The sequence below is a fragment of the Petaurus breviceps genome, unplaced genomic scaffold (genome assembly GCF_028583685.1).
Source record: "Petaurus breviceps papuanus isolate PSGF00001 unplaced genomic scaffold, PetGlider_PUasm1.0 90644, whole genome shotgun sequence".
Taxonomy (NCBI): Eukaryota; Metazoa; Chordata; class Mammalia; order Diprotodontia; family Petauridae; genus Petaurus; species Petaurus breviceps.
In genome coordinates this window covers 1,177,549-1,198,580 of record NW_027187298.1, presented here as the reverse complement: position 1 = coordinate 1,198,580, position 21,032 = coordinate 1,177,549, and positions in this window count along the sequence as shown.

Genomic DNA, 21,032 nt, shown 5'->3' with positions numbered 1-21,032 from the left:
GTTCTTGATACTCTCATTCCTTATATCAATAACTAATTGCAATCCCAACATTATCACTTCATTATCAAACCAGCAGTATTTCAGTCCAGTGATAAAAATCATAAGCTTTCATATAGTCCAAATGTAATTATTAGCCCAATAAAATAGAGTTAATGTTATATTTTCAAAGGTTAAAATAAGTGTTTGGCAACATTCAGTAGCCAACTCTCCACCAAAACCACAAAGCTGTCTTTATTGACCTTTGGGTCACCTACAATTTTAATATTTTGATTCTTCCATGATTATAGTATTCTATGATTAATGAGCATAAAGCACCCTAGGGAGAATATTGGCATTAAATATATTGGCTCGTATAGCAATGAACAGCTTGGTATCATTCAAAGTACTGTGGGAAGTAGTGAAAAAGACATCTGACAAGGACATGCATGACAGGAAAGAGAGGTGACATAGTCACGCAGGAAGAGAATATTTATCTGTAAGTGATAATACAATTATTGTATTTGTAGTCATGTGGGGGTCTTTTTGGGGGTGGGGTGCTTGTTTTAACAAAGATTCCATTTCTTGAATGGATGACTCATGAAAAATTTACAGGTAAAGGACAAAATTTCAGAGCTATAATTTGTTGATGTATGCAATACATGCAAAATATTTTGTAAAGCTTGCAGCACTATATACATTTCAAATATTATTATTGGAAGAAGCCATGGATATATTGTGACCTGAATTAATGGAGGCCCTCTAGTCAAATAAATTATTCTATAGGCAGCATGATAGAGTGGAAAGAAGAATAAGTTTGGAGTCTGAGGACTTGTATCAAATCCAAATTCCTCTCCTTACAACATGGGAAATCAAATAAATCATTTAACATCTCTGGGGCCCTGTTGGGTTTAAGGCATGATCCTTAAGAAAGAAATCTAGCCCATAAACCCTAATATCTCACAAGGTTTCAACAATCAAAATTTACATTCCTTTGGGCAGAGCACCTGCATAAGGGTATGATTCCCTATGTGCACAGAGAGAGTGGAAGAAGAAAAGCAGATAAAAAGGAGAGGAAAAGAGAGGAAAGAAAAGGGGGGGGGAAGGAAAGGAAAGAAGATGAAAGGAAAGGAAAGGAGAGAAGGAGAAGGAGGAGAAGGAAAGGGAGATGTTTTGCCTAACTAGAACTGACCAGTTGGGTCCCCAGTGGAGCAACCCATACTACTCACAGGTTATTGTTTGTGCTTCATTCTCAAAAAGAACCATGGTGTCAAGAATGTAATGCCATGACTTGCAAGTGAATTGGCTTTAAGTTGAGGGAGGACTGTGCAAAGTCACCAGCCTCGCTTTTTCTTCCAGAGCCATCTGGGTCCAATGGCAACAATATAAATCATGATGACTGGAGATGGCTCTGGATGCAGTGGGACACCAGGGCCTTTTAAAGCTAAGATCTTTCCCAGGTCTCAGTTTGACTGAGACAATGACCATTCAGTGATTAAGGCTAGGTAAGAAAGGAGGCAGATAGTGCTTATTAACATTTAGATAGCACTTTAAAGATGATATATTGTTTCAGTCTCACCACAATTCTTTGAAGAGGTACCTCAGGTATTATCATGATTTCTATTTTACAATTTAGGAAACTGAGGCTTAGAAAGGATGTAAAGTAACTTGCCTAGAGTCATAAAACTCATAAGATTCATAGGTGATATTTGAACCATGGTCTTTCTGACTCTAGATCTAGTACTCTATCCATTAAATGATACTGATTCTTAAAATGACCTCTAAGGTGGGAAGCAATATGATGCAGTCAAAAGACTTCTGGATTTGGAGTCCAAAGACCTAAGTTTGAATGTTATTAATTACCTATATGACCTTAGGTGAGTTATTTCATTTTGGGGCTGCTGAATCCTCACTGGGCAAATAAAGAGAGAGGAACAAATACCTCCTAAGATCCCCTTCTACTCAGAATCTATGTTCTCATCATTCTCTGTCTTTCGGATGCAAAATACTATGGTTCTAAGTAAATTAGGTGTGTACATCCTCAGATGTATATGCATATAAATGTGTGTGTATATATATGTACATATATAGTGAAATTTACATATATAACTACATGTACATATTGCATCCCTTGCATTTTTGCATATATATATAGTATGTGCATATATGGGGGATTGACTGATCAAAAGCCTTGATAATACTCCAATACTCTGACCAATTTATAAATATATACATGCAAATATGTATGTGCAAATATGTACAGTATATATTTCATATATGTGTACATCACACATATATGTGAATATGCATAAATATATATTTATGTATATATCCCCCCATAGACACAATGGAATAGTAACATCAATCTCAGAATAACTTTTCCACCTTAGAACTGTTGTTGAATGTTAAAGACACACTGGGCACAATGCACTCAATGAGTAATTTAAATTAATGACCAAGTGCAGAGTGGGAGATAGCATGCCCACATTCTCTGGGACTCCCTTTCTGAGAATCCTTCTCAACAGCTCAACTTCTATTTTACCATATTTCTCATTCTTAATTTTTTAGAGCATTTGGTATAGAATTCCTGTTTGAATGACTCAGATAAGACCAAACAACTTGATTTCTTTTCAATGCACCCTAAAAATCAGAGATGGCAACAATTTGGATGTTTGCTTCTACTTACCTACCCCAATAGTTGTGTGTTGCTGAAGCACAATGATTTAGTGGTAAAATACATTCCCTATGGCACTTTAGTTCATAATTTTCAACACATTGCACTGAACATATAATTTTTTTCTGGACATTGACCAAACAAAATGCTCATTCAGAAATTAAAGCTCTTGGGAGAAGAGTGCTAATATGCAAAGAATGTGTGTAAGTACAGACACATACTATTTTTGCAAGGTCAAGCAATAAATACGTTTTATATAGCACTGTGTTTACAAGTGAAACAAGAGAGTTTATAGTTTAGGCAGTGAGATTGCAGAATGGATAGAGTGCTGGACCTGAAGTCAAGAACTGAGTTCAAATGTGATCTCAGACTCTTACTAGTTATGTAACCCTGAGCAAATAATACTGTTTGCCTTGGTTTCCTTTTCTGTAAAATTATCTGAAGAAGGAAAAGGCAAACCATTCCAGTATCTTTGCCAAGAAATCTCAAATGGAGTTACAAAGAGTTGGATACTGAACAAAGATTTGGAAATGTCTGAATGACAACAATGATGATAAGACTAAAGGTAAAAGATATGCCGGTTTTTTAAGGAAGGTATCTATGCCTTTCACCTAAGGAAACATTTCAATCTATCACTATTATCTTCAGTATATATTCATAGTATTTAGAGATGAAGGGATCATAGGCAAACGTTTCATTTTATAGATGAGGAAACTGAGGCCTCAGAAGGGGAATTGAGTAATTTAAAGCCATGATAATATTCCAATACTCTGACCAATTTATAAATATATACATGCAAGCAATTGTCTCCCCCAGTGATGCCCATCACCATCTACATGACAAATTCCTGCATTATAACTTCAATCTCTATTCCTCTAACTCCCTACATACAGCTCCCTTTCCTGGCTCCCAAAATTGTGGAAGTGGAGCTAAGGGAGTAAAGTACAGGCCAGGACCTATCTGAACTCTCTCCAAATTGCCCTCAAAACAACTTTAAAATAATTCCTCAAATAAAATATTGGAGTAACAGATCCAACAAAAGGTCAGAGGAAGACATTTTTCCAGCCTAAGAGAACTTAAAAGATTCACACATGAGACCTGTAACACTAGGGTGCATGCAGACATGCATGTGCAGCAGGAGTACCAGAACTGGGTCTTAGACTACATAAAACTACAAGACATAATAAAACAAAATCAAAAGAATGAAAAAATAGAACAATATGTGAACTATCTCATTGGAAAATAACAGGCTTGGAAAATAGATTGAGGAGATAATTAAAGAATTATTGAACTACCTGAAAGCCACAGTAAAAATAAATAAATAGATAGATAGATAGATAAATGAAGGAGCCTAGAAATCATAATTCAGGAAATTATCAAAGGAAACTGCCCTAATATCTTAGCATAAGAATGTAAAAAAGAATGAAAGAATTCACTGATCACCTCCTGAAAGACATCCCAAATGATCCCAGGAATACTATAACCAAAGCTCCCAGGTCAAGGAAAAATATTGCAAGTAGTCATAAATAAAAATTGAAATATAATGGAGCCACAGTCAGGATCACAGGAGATTTAGCAACTTCTAAATCAAAGACTCAGGAACTTAAAATAGGATTTTTCCACAGGGTGAAGGAAGGAGCTAGGATTCCAACCAAATATAACCTAACCAGCAAAACTGAGCATAATACTTCAGGGGAAAAGAATGAAGATTTAATATAATAGAAGACTTTCAATCATTCCTGATGAAAAGACCAAAGCTGAATAGAAAATATAACACTCAAAAGAAGACTCAAGAAAACCATAAAAAGGTAAACAGAAAAAATAATCATAAGGGACTCAACGGAATTAAGCTGTTTAAATTACTATGTGGGAAGATGATACATATAACTCCTAAAAAATGTATCATTATTAGGGCACTTAGAAGTAGTCTTGTATAGACAGAGGGCACAGGTTGGAAAGTTTTCTAATGATTGGAATGATTCCTCATATAAGAACATAGGGATAATAAAGAGAGACTCATAGGGAGAAAGGGGAAGGGAGAAGTAGAATGGGACAAATTTTCCCATGTAAATGAGGCACACAAGGAAGAGCATTTATCTATCTTATCCAATAGGAAGATAGGAGGAGAAAGAAATAACAAACATGGAAAGAGAGATGATAAGTGAGAGGACATATTGGGGAGGCAGTGATCAGAAACAAGGCAAATATCTGAGTAGGGACAGGATAAAAAAAAAAGAGAGAAAGATATAAAGAAGAAAATGTGATGGAGGGAAATGGACAATTAGTAATCATAACTGTGAATGTGAATGGGATAAGCTAACTCATAGAACAGAAGTGAATAGAAAAATGGATTGGAAATTAGAATCCAATAATTTTGTATACAAGAGACACATTCAAAACAGAAAAACATACAGAGTTGAAATGAAGGATCAGAGTTGAGTCTATTACACTTCAGCTAAAGTGAAACAGTGATGGGTGGTAATCACAGCTCAGGGAAAGGAAAAGCAAAAATAGACCTAACTAAAAGGCAATCAGTGAAACTACATTGTGCTAAAAGGAATTAATGAATACACAATGAAGGAATACCAAAAACTTTTACAGCAAGTTTCTTTGATAAAGGCCTCATCTATCAATTATAGAAGGAACTGAGTCAGATTTATAAAATTAAAAGTCATTCCCCAGTTGATAAATGGTAAAAGGATGTGAATGGCAGTTTTCAGAAGGAAAAATTAAAACTATCTATTGTCATATAAAAATACTCTAGATTGTGGGGTGGCTAGGTGGTGCAGTGAGTAAAGCACCGGCCCCAGAGTCAGGAAGACCTCAGTTCGTTTCTGGCCTCAGACACAACACCTATACCCACAACCACACCCCCCCCACACACACACACACAAACTAGCCATGCAACCTTGGGCAAGTTACTTAACCCAAACTGTCCTCTAAAAAGGCAAAAAGAAAAAATACTCTAGGTTGTGATTGATCAGAGAAAGGCAAATTTAAAGAACTTTGAGATACTACCTCACACTTATCAGAATGAAAAATGGTGGAGGGGATGAGGGACAATTATACATTAATAAATTGTTAGTGGAGTACAGAATTGGTGAGACCATTTTGGAGAACAAACCAAACCTATGCCCAAAAGGCTATAACACTGCATAGCCTTTGATCCAGCAATACCCTTATTAGATCTTAACTCCAAAGAAAACAAAGAAAAAGGAAAAAGAATTTATGTGTACAAAAATATTTATAAAAGTTCTTTTTGTGGTGGCAAAGAATTAGAAATTGAGAAGTTGCTCATCAGTTGGGAATGGCTGAACAAGTTGTGGCAAATAATAGCAATGTAGTACTATTGTGCTATAAAAAAGCTGAATGAAGGGGTTTCAAAAAAATGGCAAGACCTATATGAACTGATTCAAAATAAAGTGAGGAGAACCAAGAGACCATTGTTTACTGCAATGTTATAATAATGTTCAACTATGAAAGACTTGGCTACTTGATAAATGCAAGATTCCAGGACAATTTTGAAGTATTCATGATGGGAAAAAAATAAACACTATCCATTTCCAGAGAGAAAACTAATGAACATTGGGTGCAAATTGAAGTACAATTTTCTTGCTTAATTTTTTCCTTTTTGTGATGTGACTTATATGGAAATTTATTTTGTATGATTTTACATGTATAATCGATATGATATTGTTTGCTTTCTCAGTGTGTAGGGAAGAGGTGAGAGGGAAGAAGAGAATCTGGAACTCAAAATTTCAAAAAAGGATGATTAAAAATTAATAAATATTTTAATTGCTTGTTTTTCCCTTTCTGCATTTTCATAATGTTAATTTTAATATACATTTTGATTGAGTATTCCCCTTGAAAAAATAAACTTCCTATGCTCACACCCTAGTGAATTATTCTATTATATCATTATTAGGGCAGTTAGAAGGAGTCTTTGACAGTCTATTGATAGAGGGCACTGAGTCAATTATGTTTCAATGATTTCTAATATAAGAATGTAGGGATGAGAAAGAGAGATGCTCAGGGAGAAAGGGGAAGGTTTTCCAGTCTTATATTCATCTGTTCCAGTGCTTAATGATATTTAATGGAACTATCTGATTACATGTGTATGCATATAAAATTATCATGTGACTAGTAGTTTTGAGCAAATGAGTGAGTAATAATCAGGTTACCAAGTCTGAGCTTCACTGAATAGAATTCTCACCTGAGTCTTGCTCTTAGAAATTCAATTGCATCATTCTCTGTCGAGGATTTGAAGAATGTATACCACCCCCCAAAAATATTAAACTCCTAAAAAATGAATGTAAAATCAAAAGGATGGGAAGAGGGATTGGACCTTGATTTAATTGTGACTGATGGACATCAGCTTCCTTTCGTTATTCTTTTATTAATTTTATTTGTTTATTTATTTTCTTTTACTTTGCAACATTCAGTTCCACAAGCCTTTAAGTACCAAATTATCTCTCCCTTCCTCTCCTTCTCCTCTCCCCTCCCCATTGTGGCATGCAATGCAATATAGGTTCTGCAAATACCTTCACATTAAACATTACGCAAGTTGTAAAGAAAGATTATAATCAATGGAATGAACAAGAAAGAAGGAAGAAAACAAAAAAAGGGAGAGAGCAAGTAGTTTGCTTTGACTGATATTCATACTTCATAAGTCTTTCTCTGGTTGTGGATACCTTTTCCATCTTGAGTCCTTTGGGGTTGTTTTATAACCATGCACTGCTGAGATGATCCCAGTTTATAAAAGTTAGTCATCACAGATACATGATGTCTATAATGTTTTTTCATCAAATACTTCATTGACTTCTAGTTTACATCATTCATTTCCACTAGATTTTGAGTTACAAATTTTGTACTCATTTTTCCCCTACCCACCACCCCAAAATAGCTATCCCTCTGGATATCCCCTCCTCCAATATGCTCTTTCCCATATCTTCGCCCATACCCCCTCTGATGTTCCAGTAGAGCACGGGGCATCTCTATGCCCCAGTGCCTGTATATCTTATTTCCTAGTTACATGTAAAATAATATTAACAATAATATATATATATATGTGTGTGTGTGTATATATATATATATATATTAAACATTTCATTTTAAAACTTTGAATTCCAGATTCATTCCCTTCCTCCCTTGTCACCCACCCTTACTGGGAAGATAAAAACTTTAGTATAGGTTGTACATGTGTAGCTATGGAAAACATTTCCATAGTGGATATATTGTAAAAGACTGACTATATTTGCCTCCCTCCTATCCCACCTCCCACTTGTTCTATTATCTACTTTGATCCTGTCCCTTTTCAAAAGTGGGCGTTTCCAACTTCCCTCCCCCCCAGCCTACCCTCCCTTCCATCATCCCCCCTCTCATCCCCTTCTCCCCTACTCTCCTGTAGTGTATGTCATTCCCTCTCTAAGCCAAATACAATGAGAATAAGGTTGACCCATTCCCTTTTGCCTTCCTGTTCTTCCCCTCCATTGAGACCATTTTCCCTTGCCTCTTCTATATGAGATAGTTTACCCCATTCTGTCTCTCCCCATCTCCTCTCATTATATTCCTCTCTCACCTTTTAATTTCACGTTTAAAGTATCATCCCTTCCTATTAAATTGGTCTTGCACCCTCTATCTATGTATACCTGTATACACATATACACACATTCACATATGTATTCATATACGCATATACCTTCCTATATAGACATATATATGTACATATATACATACATATAGATATAGATATATTTCTATTTCCTTCAACTTTTCTCATACTGAGAATAGTTTCATAAGTTACATTTATCATTTTTCCATGTAGGGATGTAAATAGTTCAACTTTGATAAGTTCCTTATGATTTCTTTTCCCTGTTTACCTTCTCATGCTTCTCTTGCTTCTTGTATCTTGATGTCAAATTTTCTATTCAACTCTGGTTTTTTCAGCAAGAATGCTTGAAATTCCTCTATTCCACTGAATGACCATATTTTCCCCTGAAACATGATACTGTTTTACTGGGTAGGTGATTCTTGGTTTTAATCCCAGTTCCTTTGATCTCTGAAATATCATATTCCAGGCCCTTTGATCCCTCAGTGTATAAGCTGCCAGATCCTGTGTTATCCTGATTGTGTTTCCACAGTATTCAAATTGTTTCTTCCTGGCTGCTTCCAATATTTTCTCCTTGATCTGGGAACTCCAGAACCTGGCTATAATATTCCAAGAGTTTTCTTTTGGGGATCTTTTTTAGGAGGTGATTGGTGGATTCTTTCAAACTCTATTTTGGCCTCTGGTTCTACAATATGAGGGAAATTTTCCTTGAGAATTTCTTGAAGGATGATTTCTAGGTTCTTTTTGCATGGTTTCTATAATTGTGTACAATGTTCTCCTGGTTCTGCTCTTCTCACTAAGCATCAGTTTATAGAAGTCTCTCCAGGTTATTATGAAGTCCATCAGCTGCTCATTTCTCATAGCACAACAGTATTCCATTACATTCATGTACCACAACTTGTTTAGTCATTCCATGATGGATGGGAATCCCCTTGATTTACAATTCTTTGCCACCACAAAAAGAACTATCATAAATATTTTTGTACATAGAGATCCTTCTCCCACTTGTATGATCTCTTGGTGATACAGTCCTGGAAGTGATACTGTTGGGTCAAAGGGTATGCATATTTTTATAGCCTTTTGGGCATAGTTCCAAATTGTTCTTCAGAATAGTTGGATCAGTTCACAACTCCACTAACAATGCATTAGTGTTCCAATTTTCCCACACATTCTTGAGCATTTTTCATTTTCCTGTTTTGTCATCTTAGCTAATCTGACCAGTGATATGTGGTAACTCTGAGTTGTTTTCATTTGTATTTCTCTAATCAATCGTGATTTACAGCACTTTTTCATATAATTATAGAAATATTTAATTTCTTACTCTGAAAACTGCCTTTTGATATCCTTTGATCATTTATCAAATGGGTAATTATTTGTATTCTTATAAATTTGACTCAGTTCTTATTATATTTTAGAAATGAGTCCCTTATTAGAGATACTGGTTGTAAAAATTCTTTCCAATTTTTTGCTTCCCTTCTAATCTTGGTTACATTGGCTTTGTTTCTACAAAAATGTTTAAATTTAATCAAATTGAAATGATCCATTTTGCATTTCATAATGCTCTTTCTCTCATTTGGTCATAAATTTTTCCCTTCTCCATAAATCTGACAGGTAAACTATTCCTTGCTCTCCCAAATTGCTTACAGTATCTGCTTTATAAGCAGATCATGAACCCATTTAGACTTAATTTTGGTTGTCAGTGTAAGACATTGGTCTATGCCCAGTTTCTGCCATAATATTTTCTAGTTTTCCCAGCAGTTTTTGTCAGATTGTGAGTTCTTATCCCAAAAGCTGGGGTCTTTGGCTTTATCAAAGAGTAGATTACTATAGTCATTGACTACTGTGTTTCATGTACTTAATATATTCCAGTGATCCACTATGCTATTCCTCAGCCAGTACCAAGTAGTTTTGATGACTGCTGCTTTATAATACAGATTAAAATGTAGTATGGCTAGGCTACATTCCCTAGCATTTCTTTTCATTAATTTTCTTGATATTCTAGACCTTTGGTTCTTCCAGATGAATTTTGTTACTATTTTTTTCTAGCTCTATAAAATAATTTTTGGGATATTGATTGGTATGGCACTAAATATGTAAACTAAATTAGGTAAAACTGTCATTTTTATTATATTAGCTCAACCTAAGCATGAGCAGTGTGATTTTTTCCAATTATTTAGATCTGACTTTATTTGTGTGAAAAGTGTTTTGTAATTGTGTTCATATACTTCCAGGTTTGTTTTGGCATGTAGATTCACAAATATTTTATAATGCCTATGGTAAGTTTAAATGGAATTTCTCTTTCTATTTCTTGATGTTGGGCTTCATTAGAAATATATAGGAAAGCTGAGGATTTATGTGGGTTTATTTTATATCCTGCAACTTTGCCAAATTTATTATCTCAAGTAGTTTTTTATTTGATTATCTAGTATTCTCTAAGTATATCATCATATCATCTGCAAAGGATCTTAAGCTTAGTCTCTTCTTTGCTGTAATAGTAATGTAATTTGATTCCTTTGTATTGCTGTGCTGAGCACTTAGTAATTAATTACTAAGTTACTTAGCACTTAGTAATTAATCAAGCCTCTGTTAAAGAAACAGAAGGTATAAACCCCTATTCCTGACATAACAGGAAGGGGCTGGCTCAAACAGGAAGGAGCTAATGCCATGTGTGCATATAAGGAGAAGTCCCTACTGGGTCAGACAGGGCTTCTTGGAGCAAGCTTTAAGGAGGCAGAAGCTGCTGCCACTGGGAGGCTGAAGAGGAAATGCCCCCAAGGCTGGAGAGAATGGTTTTGATTTTGAGAACCTGGGGGAAGTGATTTTGATTCTGAGAACCAGCTGGAGCTTCTGCTGAGGAGCTGCTGAGTCAGAGGGTCAGCTAGAGCTTCTGGGAGCTGCTGAAGATGTCCAAGGGTCAGCTGGAGTTGTTGAAGACTGAGGAAGCATGCCTGTGATGCTGGTACTTTATATGAACCTGCTTATGGCTTTGTTAAGCCTTAACTTCCCAGGAACAGAGACGGTGAAGGATTTAAGGTGGACTGTATGCTGTGAGCTTCAGTGTGGAACAGGAAGTACTCAGAGAACTGGACAAGGACCTGGGAGCTGTCTGCCTTTGAAACCAGGTGACAATTTGGTGAATCCAGGTAGGATGTGGGGCCATGGAAGTTGATCCAGGGAATCTGAAAGACCACCCCAAGTCAAGCTGAAAGAAGATTTTTCTTGGATACTGTGTACTGACTGAGAAGATTATAAATTGCTAGTGACCTAGGGGTGGAGAGATTATGTATTTTCTGATGATTGAATAGTGAATGATGATTAAATAGCAACTGATTCGTAACTTGCTGTGGCCCATGGGTGGAGAACTTTGACTATTGTACTTTGTGTTCCTTAAGGAGGCAAACCTCCTTAAGAATGACTGAATGATTGAGATGGCTGAATGATTGAGTTACTAAATGATTGTTGTTTGTTCAAAACTTCCTGACCACTGTGGTGAAAACTATATGGCCATTTTCTGTGATAAGTTGTTTTGAATGTTACATTTTGATTTTCTGTGATAAGTTGTAACATTGTGAATGCTGTACCTTGATTTACTATGAATGTTTTGATCTGATTCATTATGGAATAAATAGAGTGTTCACTATACTATGTAATTTGAACTTTAAAAGCTGTTCACAGTAGCACTCTTCTGGAAAGCTGCTCATGCTTGGCTTTACATTTGCCAATGATTCCTTCTATTTCTTCTTCTTCTCTTATTGCTACAGCTAATATTTCTGGTACCAAACTGAATAAGAGGGGTGTTAGTGGACATCCTTGTTTCACCCCTGATCTTATTGGAAAAGCTTTTAGCTTATCCCCATTATATATAATACTTGCTAATATTTTTAGATAGATACTACTTGTTATTTTAAGAAAGACTCCATGTATTCCTCTGCTTTCTAGTTTTTTTAAGAGGAATGGATGTTGTATTTTGTCAAAAGTTTTTCTCCATCTTTTCAGATAATCATATGGTTTCTACTAGTTGTGTTGTTGATATGATCAATTATACTATGGTTTTCCTAACATTGGAGCAGTCTTACATTCCTGGAATAAATCCTACCTGATCAAAGTGTATTATTCTTATGATAAGTTGCTGTAATCTTTTTCCTAATATTTTATTTAAAGTTTTTGCATCTATATTCATGAGGAAATTGGTCTATAATTTTCTTTCTCTGTTTTGACTCTTCACAATTTATGTGTCAATACCATACTTAAATCATAAAAAGGACTTGGTTGGACTCCTTCAATTTTCCCTAGTGGTCTAAAAAGTATTGGAATTAATTTTTCTTTAAATGTGTGATAGAACTTGCTTGTAAATCCATCTGGTCTTGGAGATTTTTTCCTAGGGAGTTCATTGATGGCTTGTTCAATTTTTTTTTTAATGAGATGGGGTTATTTAAGAATTTCACTTCCTCTTCAGTTAATATAAACAACTTGTATTTTTGTTAATATTCATCCTTTTCACCAAGATTGTCAAATTTATGGGCATACAATTGGGAAAAATAATTCCTAATTGTTGTTTTAATTTCCTCTTCATTGGAGATAAACTCACTCTTTTCATTTTTGATACTGGTAATTTGATTTTCTTCTTTCTTTTTTAAAATCAAATTGACTTAAGGTTTCTCAATTTTATTATATTTTTCACAAAACCAGGTCTTAATTTTGTTTATTAGTTCAATAGTTTTCTTAATTTCAATTTTATTAAACCCTCCTTTGGTTTTCAATATTTCCAATTTTGTATTTAATTGAGGATCTTCAATATGTTTCTTTTCTAGCTTTTTCAGTTGCATGTCCAATTCATTTATCTTCTTTTGCTCTATTTTATTCACGTAAGCATTCAGAGACATAAAACTTCCCCCAAAGAACCCCTTATCCTGCATCCCATAAGTTTTGGTATATTGTCTCATAATTGTCATTCTCTTGAATGAAGTTATTGATTGTTTCTATGATTTCTTGTTTCACCCATTCATTCTTTAGGATTAGATTAGTTTCCAATTAATTTTTTAGTATATCTTTTCATGGTCGTTTATTACATATAATTTTATTGCATCATCATCTGAAAAGGATGCATGTAATATTTCTGCCTTTCTGCACTGGATTGTGAAGTTTTTTATGCTCTACTGCATGGTCAATTTTTGTTTGTGTGCCATGTACTGTTGAGAAGAAGGCATATTCCTTTTTATTCCCATTCAATTTTCTCCAGTGGTCTATCATTTCCACCTTCTCTAAAATTCTATTCACCTCCTTAACTTCTTTCTTGTTTATTTCAAGGTTAGCTTTATCAAGTTCATCGGGGGAAGGTCAAGGCCCCACACTAGTATAGTTTTGCTATCTATTTCTTCCTCTAATTCCCTTAACTTCTCCTCTAAGAATTTTGAGGATATACCACTTGGTGCATATATGTTTAGTAATGATATTGCTTCATTGTCAGCAGTGCCTTTTAGCGGGATATAGTTTCCTTCCTTATCTCTTTTAATTAGATCTATTTTTGCTTTTGCTTTGTCTGAGATTAAGATTGCTACTCCTGCTTTTTTTTTTACTTTAGTTAAAACATAATATATTTTGCTCCAGCCTTTTACCTTTACCCTGAATCCCCATTTCAAATGTGTTTCTTGTGAACAGCATATTGTAGGATTATGGTTTTTAAGCCATTCTTCTATCTGCCTCCATTTTATGGGAGAGTTCATCCCATTCACATTCACAGTTATTATTACTATCTGTATGTTTCTCTCCATCCTAATCCCTCCCCTGTTTATGCTTTTATTTCTCCCTTCCCCTTCTGAAGAATTTTTCTTTTGACAGCCACCTCCCTCAATATTCCCTCCCTATCAGCCCCCCCCTTTTCCTACCTTTTCCTCTTACTACTTTTTCCCTCCATTCTAGTCCACTCCCCTTTTCTTTCCATTTCCCCTTCCTACTGCCTGTAGGGAATGTTAAATTTTTATATTCAACAAAGTATGTTATTCCCTCCTTGAACCAAATCCATTGACATTAAATTTCAAACAATGTTCCTCTTTCTCCCTTTGTTACCTCTACTATAATAAGTTTAAGATTCCTATACTTAACTATGTTATTCCCTCCTTGAACCAAAAGCAAAGAGAGTAAAGCTCTTACAATGTTCATCTCCCTCCCTTCTTTCCCTCCACTATAATATGTTTTTACACCGGTTCATGTAGCATAATTTACCATTTTCTGCCTCCTCCTTCCCTCTTCTTCAATAACAATCCCTTTGCACCCCTTAATAAGTTTTTTTCATCATATTAGTTAATTTATATCCACACCTCTCTCTCTATCTATTGATCCATCAATCTCTCTCTACGTGTCTTTTAAATGTCATAATAATTATACAAATCTCATTACTGACAGGTATCATTCTCCCATATAGGGATGTAAACAGCTTGTTCTTATAAAATAACACATTGTGTGTGTCTGTGTGTCTGTGTTTCTGTGTATTTTCCCTGTTTACATTTTTATGTATCTCTTGAGTCTTGTATTTGGAGATTAAATTTTCCATTAAGCTGTGGTCTTTTCATCAGGAAGGTTTGGAAGTCCTTTATTTCATTGAATAATCATCTCCTTGCCTAAAAGATTATGAGTAATCTTGCAGGGTAGTTGATCCTTGGTTGTAGTCCAAGCACTTTAGCCTTTCTTTTTTTTTTCAAATCAAATGCTTATTAATTTCTGATTTACATCATTCATTTCCACCAGATTTTAGGTTACAAATTTGCTCCCCATTTTCCCCCTACCAACCACCCCCAAAATAGCAATCCCACTGGATGTCCCCTCCTCCAATCTGCTCTCTCCATATCTTCTCCCATACCCCCTTTGACTTTCCAGTAGGGCACGGTGGATGTCTATGCCCCAGTGCCTTCATATCTTATTTCCCAGTTACATGTAAAAGAATATTAATAAACAGTTGATTTTTAAACTTTGAATTCCAGATTCATTCCCTTCCTCCCTTGTCACCAACCATTACTGGGAAGATAAGCAATTCAGTATAGGTTGAACATGTGTAGATATGGAAAACATTTCAATAGTGTATATATTGTAAAAGACTGACTATATTTGCCTCCCTCCTATCCCAAGTCCCCCTTGTTCTATTCTCTACTTTGATCCTGTCCCTTTTCAAAAGTGGGTGCTTCCAACTTCCCTCACCCCCCCAGCCTGCCCTCCTTTCCATCATCCCTTCTCTCATCCTATTCCCCCCTGATCTCCTGTAGGGTGAGATACCCTATTTAATGTGTATGTCATTCCCTCCCTAAGTGCTCTTTAGCCTTTCAAAATACCATATTCCAATCCCTCTTATCTTTTAATTTAGAAGCTGCTAGGTCTTGTGTGATCCTGACTGTAGTTTCACAATATTTGAATTGTTTCTTTCTGGTTGCTTGCACTATTGTCTCCTTGACCTTATAATTCTGGAATTTGGCTAGAATATTCCTTGGAGTTTTCAATCTGAGATCTATTTCAAAAAGTGTTTGGTGAATTATTTTGATAACTATTTTACCCTCTGGTTCTAGGACCTCAGGGCAATATTCTTTGATAATTTCTTGGAGGATATTGTCCAGGCTTTTTTTTTTTTCATCATGACTTTCTGACAGATCAATAATTCCTAGATTATCTATCTTGCATCAGTTTTCCAGGTTAGTTGTTTTGTAAATAAGATATTTTACATTTTCTTCTTTTTTTCATTCTTTAGATTTTGTTTGACTGATTTTTGATGTTTCATAGAGTTGTTAGCTTCAATTTGTCTTATTCTAATTTTTAGTGAATTGGTTTCTTTTAGTTAGTTTTTCAAATCTCCTTTTCCATTTGTTCAGTTTTTATTTTTAAGTAACTATTTTCTCCAGTTAGATTTTACATTTGACAAATCTTGCCTTTTTTTTTTTAATTTTTGGAGGGGGGAAGCCAGGGCAATTGGGTTTAAGTGACTTGCCCAAGGTCACATGGCTAGTAAGTGTTAAGTGTCTGAGGCTGGATTTTAACTTGGTCCTCCTGACTACAGAGCTGTTCCTCTATTCACTGTGCCACCTAGCTGCCCCACAAATTTTACTTTTTATGGACCTGTTTTATTCAGTGATTTGTTTTTCCATTTTTCCAATTATATTTTAAAATAGTTGGTCAATTTATCTTCTACCTCTCTAATTTAGCTTTTAAAATCCTTCTTGAGTTTTTCCAAGAATGCTTTTTGGACTTGAGACCAGTTTGTATTCCCTCTTGAAGTTTCAGATGTAGGTATAGAATCAATATTGTCCTTTTCTGAATTTGGTTCTTCTCTCTCACCATAATAGGATTCTAACATCTTTGTTTTCCAGGTTTGCTTTTTTCATTATGACTGTCTATTTCCTGGCTTTTAAAATGGATCTCTGATTCTGGGGTACAGAGGGCTCTGACCCATGTTTCTTCAGCAGGGAGTTAGGGCCAGATTATTGGCTGTGTGTGCTGTGACCTCTGAGTGACTAGACTGAGGCCAGGATGTTCTCTGTTGCCCCAGGGTTACACTGAAACTCACAGTGTGAAGTGTGAGTGAGGGTTGGTCTGGCTGCTTCAGAATTCTGCCTCTGTGTCCCTGGGCTAGAGCTCAAGCAGGCTCAGCTGCTGGTGGCTGGGGACACATTGGTGTCTGCAGATTCTTCTGGTTGTACAAAGGCACACCTGGGGTTCTGGTGTTAACTCTTGCTGGCTCCACTCCCCACTCCCCAGGGATTCAGGATCTTCCTCTGGTCAACTGACATGGGGCTTGTTGGTATGCCTCTAGTCCTGCATTTTAGTCTCAGCACAGCCATAGTCAAACCCTTCCTCTAAGACTCCCAAGCCTCCAGCTGATTCCACTATTTCAGGATTTTATACTGGGGCAATATTCTCTGGGTTTTCATGATCAGACCGGGAGATTAGAACAGCATTCAGGTAGGTGATTTTAAACATTGAGGCTATGGGCTGATAGCCCCAGGTAAAGCTGCTGCTATTGCCTCAGTCCCCTTGCTTATCTCTTACCCAGCTCTGACAGACCCCTGTCCTCTGGTGAGAAGTTTGGGAAATGCCCCTGCAATGGGTGAATCAGTTTGTTCAGGCTAACTCTGGCTCTGCTATGGTCAGGTCTATGCCAGTGCAATCCACATGCTCTGCACTCTGAACTCCCTTGGCTGGTGCAACAAATCCTACCCTTCCACTCTTTCCTGGACTAGAAATTTGCCATACTCTGTCTTCCAATGGATTATGCCACTCTAAAAACCATTGAGATTCTCTTTTTAGAGGTTACTGAAGGAATTCAGGGGGGAGTTCAGATGAGTTCCTACTTTCACTCTGCCATTTTGGCAGCATCATTTCTTTAAAAAATATTTATTTATTCTGAACTTAAGAAATAAAACAAGCATTTCCATAGCAGAGTAGAAAAAATAAAAATAATTGTACATGAAACTTCAAATCTATTATATACAACTTACTATTCCTTTCAAATATATAATAAAGTTGTCATATAACATTTTTATTTTACCTTTTTGTTCTTCCCTCCCATCTTGCCCTAGAGATGTCTACCATTAGACACAAATGGGTATATACCTATATATGTGTATGTGTGTGCATAGTGTATATATTCTATACATACTTCTATCTAACAGTTCTTTATCTGAATGCAGATAATGTCTTCCTTCATATGTCTTTTGTAGTTAATTTGGGAATTTACGATAGTCAAAAGGACTTAGTCACTCAAAGTTGTACTAAAAAACAATATTGTTGTCATTGTATGCAATATTCTCTTGTGCTAATTTCACTCCTAGTTTTTTCATGCAAGTATATCCATGTTTTTTTTTAATCATTGAGCTCATCATTTCTTATAGCACAGTAGTATTTTATCGCAGTCACATGACACAACTTATTCAGTCACATCCCAATTGACAGGCATCCCTGTAGTTTCCATTTCTTTGCCACCACAAACAGAGGTGCCATAAATATTTTAGAACATAACATCTTTTTTTCTTTTCCCTAGTCTTCTTGGGAAACAGATCTAGTAGTGGTAGTTCTGGTTCAAAAGGTATAGATAGTTTAATAATTCTTTGGACATAATTCTAGATTGCTCTCCAATATGGTTGGATCAGTTCATAGTTCCACCAACAGTGAATTAGTGTTCCAATTTTTCCACATCCCATCCAACATTTGTTTCTTTCCCCTTTAATCATTTAGCTAATCTGATAGGTGTAGAATGATATCTCATGATTGTTTAATTTGTATTTCTCCAAACAATAATGATTTAGAAGATTTTATATGACTATAAATTGTTTCAGTTTCTTCATTGGAAAGCTGCCTGTTCAAATTCTTTGAGCAATGTATTAATTAGGGAATGAATCATATTCATGTAGATTGAGTTATTTATATTTTTAAGATGTGAGAATCTGTATATAAAAGTAGTTTTCTAATTTTCTGCTTACCTTTTGCTCTTGGCTGCATTTGTTTTATTTGTACAAAAACTTTTTAAATTATTGTAATCAAATGGTATAAGATAATTGGTCTATGCTCAATTTCTTCCAGACTGCTTTCCAGTTTTCCTAACAATTTTTTACTAAATAGTGAATTCTTATCCTAAAAATTTAAGTCTTTAAATTGTCAAATACAAGGTTATTGTATTTCTTTGCTACAGTAAATTTTATGTCTATTCTGTTCCACTGATATACCTTTCTATTTCTTAGCCAGCACTAGATAGTTTTGATAATTACTGTCTTAAAATATAGTTTAAAATCTGGTACTACTAAATTATCTTACTTTACTTTTTTTTATTACCTCCTTTGACATTCTTAACTTTTTGTTCTCCCAAGAGAATTTTGTTGTGGCTATTTTTCTAATGAATATGTACATGTACATATACATATAGATATGTGTATATATACATACATACATATATATAATTTAATTGGGATGGCATTGAATATTTAACCTAGTTTAGGCAAAATTGCCATTTTTATTATATTGGCCTTACCTACCCATGAACAATTAATATTTCTTCAATTATTTGAATCTGATTTTTTGCATAAAATTATTATTTGTATATGTATATAAATTTGTTCATACAGTTGCTAGGTTTGTTTTGGCAGATATACTCCCAGGTATTTTATACTGTCTAGAATTATTTTAAATAGGATATCCCTTACAATTATTCTTGCAGGGCTTTGTTTGTGATATATAGGAGTGCTGATGCTTTGTGTGGATTTACTTTATATACTGGTATTTTGATAATATTATTGTTTCACCTAATTTTTTAGTTGAGTATTTGGGATTTTCCAAGTATGCCATCATATTTTCTACTACTCACAGTTAAAAAGAGTTCTCTAAAATAGTCACTTTCCAAAGTGAACTTTAAACCAATTCTTTGTAGCTATGTGGTTAGCTCCCTAGCCATTAAACCAAACTGAAAAATCAATAACAAATGCATTGATCACTTTAAAAAAAAATCTTGATTGTCATTTAATGGTTAAGTGTGCACTTCTTAATTTCTTGAGTATGTATTTTGAAATGTTTTACAAAGTTTAGTGGACCACATGAAACTTATGCATAAGTAAATTAGGTAACAACTTAAAACAAACAGGTAGCATGGAATGATAGAACAAAAGATTTGGAATAAGAAAATCTAGGTTCAAATTATAACTTCTATTTACTACTTGGGGGACATTGGGAAAGTCACTTTCTCTCTCTTGGTCTCCATTTGAATTTTCTAATTTGTAAAAATGAGGAATTGGGCCAGAGTACTTCTAATATCATTTTCTGGTCTTGATCCTATGATTTTATGAGCATGGGAAAAAATAATCTTGTACCATAGTAACCTTTCACATGTCTCTGTTATTAGAGGTTTATTCTTCTGACTTTAGTCATTTTATGAAACTGAGCAAGTATTTATTTAGATCCTACTATTTGAAAGGCCTTGTTCTCAGATAGGGGTTTTCTGCTAAAATGTAAATAACTTTTCTGAGTCAGTAAATGATAAAATATTTACAAGATAACTACTTATATCATGTTATAAAGATACAAAAAGTAATGAGACAAAAATCCAAGAAAGCATCACCTAAAATTTATCTCTATATAAATGCCTAGGGTGTTTTATTTTTAATGCGGGGGTAAAACTCTATCATCATTGTATATTTATAAAGTTTGCTCCTGTGAGAAAAAAGCAGATTTGGAAATAGAAGCATGGCAGAAAGAATTTGAAGTCGATGTTGGGAAGAACAGATGGATTTTGTCATATGGAGTGAAATATAGACCACTTGGAGAGGAAGAGGATATGGATGAGGAGTTTGGGACACGTCACATGAGCCTGGTGCAGACACATGATATGACAGATACCCCGATCGGGACTGGGGCTCTCACCGCCAAACACAGCGCCTAAGAACTTCTTGAATTTCCTTCAACCTTTTTTTCCTTATTCAAAAGGTAAAGAAACCCAAAAGGCAAACTTGTATCATGGTTATGTTTTTCTCTAAAAATAAAGATTATTAGTAGGGTAAAAAATAATATGAAACCTGGGGGAGGTGACCATTCCCTCCTAGAGTTTGTGGGGAAAAAATGATGGAAAATAAATCAGGATATATATATATATATATATATATATACACACACACACATATATATACACACATATATATACATATATATACATATATATATATATATATATATATATAGAGAGAGAGAGAGAGAGAGAGGCAGGGCAAGTATTATCATATTATCTGTTTTATAGATAAGGAAATCAACACTTTA